The sequence below is a fragment of the Saccopteryx leptura genome, chromosome 2 (assembly GCF_036850995.1).
Source record: "Saccopteryx leptura isolate mSacLep1 chromosome 2, mSacLep1_pri_phased_curated, whole genome shotgun sequence".
Taxonomy (NCBI): Eukaryota; Metazoa; Chordata; class Mammalia; order Chiroptera; family Emballonuridae; genus Saccopteryx; species Saccopteryx leptura.
Window position 1 is genome coordinate 92915443 of NC_089504.1, and position 4912 is coordinate 92920354.

The following is a 4912-nucleotide window of genomic DNA, read 5'->3' on the forward strand; positions in this document are numbered from 1 at the left end:
CTATTACCATCATGACACATTCGCCTATGGTACAATTATATTTCTGTGCAAGCAGCCGCATAGATTCCTGTTCCCTCAAGAAGGGCTGGGGTTTGTTATTTGTTTGTTTGTTTTTGTATTTTTCCAAAGTTAAAAGTGGGGAGACAGTCAGACAGACTCCCGCATGTGCCCGACTGGGATCCACCCTGCATGACCACCAGGGGGCAAAGCTCTGCCCATCTAGGGCATTGCTCTGTTGAAGCCAGAGCCATTCTAGCTCCTGAGGCGGAGGTCATGGAGCCATCCTCAGCACCTGGGCTAACTTTGTTCCAATGGAGCTTTGGCTGTGGGAAGGGAAGTGAGAGACAGAGAAGAAAGAGAAGGGGAAGGGTGGAGAAGCAGATGGGTGCTTCTCCTGTGTGCCTTGACCAGGAATCAAACTCGGGACTTCCACACGCCAGGCTGATGCTTTACCACTGAACCAACCAGCCAGGGCCAAGAAGAGCTGTTTTGATGCTAATATTTTGCCCTGGTTATGAATGAAATGACAAATTCATCTGTGTTTACACTGTAAATTTTCTGCATGTTTCCATGAGTTATACAGAATTTGACGTTTTAGAAAAATTACTTTGATATAATACCTGTAAGATCCATGAAGGTAGAGGTAGCATCTGTTGTATCTTCACTGCCTTTGCAGCATAACACTTAGTACATAGAATATGCTCAAGTATGTGGTTATTTTTGTTTAAATTTATTGAAACCTGGGTTTGTCATTCCATAGGTTATATGTTTATATCTTTAGAAAATACTAATTTTATAGGAAACTGTCTTCTAAAGTGCTATGATGAATACTATAAGAATAATATTATCAAGACTATACTTTCAGGGATCATTTCTATAGTTTGTTACTAAAGAGGTTTCTGAGTACCCGAAACCAAGAGAAGGAGTTGCAGTGTTCTCTCCTGAGCGTGAAGTTGGCTTTTGGTGTTGCTTGTGCAACTGCCTTTTGCCATTGATGATCGTTCTTCTCTTCCTTTTGGAGAGCAAGAGGGAGAGGATGCAGTCTGAGTGGGAAAAAAAAGAATAATATTATCCTCTGTGTATTTTTTCTAGCTTTATTTGGGATATAATTGACAAGTAACATTGTATGTCAACACATATAGCATGCTGTTTTGATACACATGTATTGTGAAATGATCATCATCTTAGCATTAGCTAACATCCACATCACTTCAAATAGTTACCATTTCCTTTCTATGGTGAGAACATTTATAATCTATTCTCTTAGCAATTTTCAAGTATATAATACAATATCGTTAACTATAATCATGCTATATATTAGATCCCTTAAACTTTTTCACCTTATAACTGAATTTTTATAAGGATTCTAAAAATGATTTCAGGGTTTAAATAAGATTTATTATTATTTAAGTGAATGAAGCATTTTTATATTTTCCTTCAATTGATTTTTTTATTCTATTAAATTATCTAGTTGATAACTATTGTTATTTATTTATTTATTTTACTTAATTCTGTTGTAAATTGCAGAAGCAATTATTGTTTATTTTAGCAGTTCAATTTTTTCAAAATCATAAAATAAATAATCTGCATAAATTCATACTTATTTATAATATCAATTATTTAAAGTAACTATTATTAACTTGGTACATATCATTTTTCACATTTTTATGGTTATATAAACATCCATAGGCATACAAAAATTACTTTCAAACATAAGTTAGTCTTATCTTGAATATTTCTAACATTCAGAAACTTCCTAAAATTTTAGATATCTTGAAATCTGAGATCTGTTTTAATTAATGCACTAATTATCTTCCAATAAAAACTTTGGGAGGGAGGTTGAGGGACTGGGTAAAAAATAGTGAAGGGGGCCCTGGCTGGTTGGCTCAGTGGTAGAACATCGGCCTGGCGTGCAGGAGTCCTGGGTTCGATTCCTGGCCAGGGCACACAGGAGAAGCGCCCATCTGCTTCTTCACCTCTCCCCCTTTCCTTCTTCTCTGTCTCTCTCTTCCCCTCCTGCAGCTGAGGCTCCATTGGAGCAAGGTTGGCCCGGGCGCTGAGGATAGCTCTGTGGCCTCTGCCTCAGGCGCTAGAATGGCTCTGGTCACAACAGAGTGACACCCCAGATGGGCAGAGCATCGCCCCCTGGTGGGCATGCTGGGTGGATCCCTGTCAGGCACATGCGGGAGTCTGTCTGACTGACTCCCCGTTTCCAACTTCAGAAAAATACAAAAAAAAAAAAAATAGTGAGGGGATTAATCAAATTAAAAAAGACATATACATATGACATATTAACATTAACAACCGTATGCTGATGGCCAGAGGGAAAGGAGGGTGAGGAGGAGGTGGGAGTGGGCAAAAGGCTCAAGGAGACTTGACTTTGGGTGGTGAGTGCATGATGCAGTATGGAGATAATGTTTCGTTGAGTTGTACACTTAAAACATGTATAGTTTTATTTATATTTTATTTTATTTTTTTGCAAGACAGAGAGATAGGAAGGGAGAGAGATGAGAAGTATCAACTTGTAGTTGTGTCACTTTAGTTGTTCATTGTTTTTCATATGTGTCTTGACGAGGGGAGGGGGATCTCCAGCCAAGCCAGTGACCCCTTGCTCAAGCCAATGACCTTGGGCATTAAGCCAGTTAATATGGAATCATGTCAATGATCCCACGCTCAAATTGGTGAGCCTGAGCTCAAGCCAAATGAGGCCTTTCTCACGTTGGCAATCTTGAGATTTCAAACCAGGAACCTCAGTTTTTCAGGTCAATACTCTATTCACTGCACCCCCACCTGTCAGATAGAACATTTGTATGATTTATTAACCAATGTCACCCAGATAAATTCTGGGTGATAAATTTAAAAAAAGTATTTAAAATATGTGCCCTTTGAGTTTAAGCATTATCACACTCAGTATAAAGGAGACATAGTTTGACTAACAGAAAATAGTAATTAACACAATTTTTGTTACCCACAGTTTATTTTAAATATATATTAAGTGGAAAATATAACTCAAATATTTACATTAGACTGCAAGATTTAATAATACTATATAATTCAATTAGAATTAAGACAAAGGTGTTTATCTCACTGCTTCAATTCAATGCTTTTTTGTTTCAACACGAGAAGAAATATAAGACAGTATTGGAAAAAACAAAATTAACAACGTTACTTATTTACTAAGTTTATAATTGCTGTAAAAATCCAAGAGTCTACAAGCAAATGATTACAACAATAAAAGTTCAGCAATGTTATTATAAATGAATATGCAAAAGTTGCTTTTCCATAAACCAGAAACAGCTGATTGTAACTTGTAATTAAAGAAGATTGAAATAAATAGCATTAATAAGAGTAAAGTAAATAGAAATGAAAAAATAAATATATGCAAAACCAATATGAAAAAAAATTTACTTATAGAAATTAAATAATTCCTAATTGAATGGGCAACTTCCATAGAAAAATTAAAACCTTATAAATGTCAAGTGCCCATAAATTAATTTATAAAAAATAAAACCGCCAAATTCTATTTTTCTTTTGGAATTTCCCATTGATTCTACAGATTATATGGCAGTCTAAAGGGTCAAGAATAACCAAGACAGCCCTGGCCGGTTGGCTCAGTGGTAGAGTGTTGGCCTGGCGTGCAGAAGTCCCAGGTTTGATTCCCGGCCAGGGCACACAGGAGAAGCGCCCATCTGCTTCTCCACCCCTCCCCCTCTCCTTCCTCTCTGTCTCTCTCTTCCCCTCCCACAGCGAGGCTCCATTGGAGCAAAGATGGCCCGGGCGCTGGGGATGGCTCCTTGGCCTCTGCCCCAGGTGCTAGAGTGGCTCTGGTCGCAACAGAGCGATGCCCTGGAGGGGCAGAGCATCACCCCCTGGTGGGCAGAGCGTCGCCCCCTGGTGGACATGCCAGGTGGATCCCAGTTGGGCGCATGCGGGAGTCTGTCTGACTGTCTCTCCCCATTTCCAGCTTCAGAAAAATAAATAAATAAATAAATAAAAGAAAAAAAAGAAAAAAGAAATACCAAGACAATCTTACAAAAGAACAAGCACAGTGGATACAGCATTGACCTGGGGCACAGAGGACTCAGGTTCAAAACCCCAAGGTCGCTAAGCTCATCATGCTTGAGTGTGAGGTCTCTGGCCTGATCATGGGATCATAGACATAACCTTATGGTAGCTGGCTTGAGCCCAAAGTTTGCTGGCTTGAAGCCCAAGGTCACTGGCTTGAGGCCAAGGTCACTGGCTTGAGAAAGGGGTCTCTGACTCAGTTGGAGCCCCCCAGATCAAGGCACACATGAGAAAGCAACCAATGAATAACTAAGGTGCCACAATGAAGAATTGGTGCTTCTCATCTCTCTCTCTCCCTTCCTGCCTGTCTGTCCCTGTCTGTCTGTCTGTCTCTCTCTCTCTCTTTCACTTGCACATATGTGTGCACTAAAAAACAGAATGAAACAAAAGAACGAGTTGAACAAAGTTTTGGTGCTGACCCCACTAGATTTCAGAGTTTCAGATAATGACTGAGATAGCATGCTATTCACACAGGTCTAGGTAAATGGACCAATGCAACAAAATAGAGTCGTGTATGACAAAGGTGATATCGTAGTTAACAAAGAAAGAATGGACTGCACAATAAATCATTCTGCTGAAAGAATTGTATATCCATAAGGAAAAGGAATCAAATATGATTCTTGTTGATTTAAAGACATATATTTCGAGGTAAAATCTTTTAAATATGTAGAATATTTTTATTCCATCAGAGACTCTTTATTAAGTGAGAAGAGGGGAGGCAGAAAGAGAAACTCCCCCATGCACCCTGACAGGGATCCACTTGGCAATTCCCGCCTCTGAGATGCTATGCCCATCTGGAGCCATTGCTCTGTTGCTCAGTAGCTGAATTATTTTAGCTCCTGAAGTG

General features: G+C 39.2%; 1 pseudogene; it reads left to right on the top strand.

Moving 5' to 3' along the window:
- The first annotated feature begins 849 nt into the window (after positions 1-849).
- On the top strand, positions 850-1052 carry LOC136396330 (small nucleolar RNA U3; annotated as a pseudogene).
- Positions 1053-4912: the final 3860 nt, after the last annotated feature.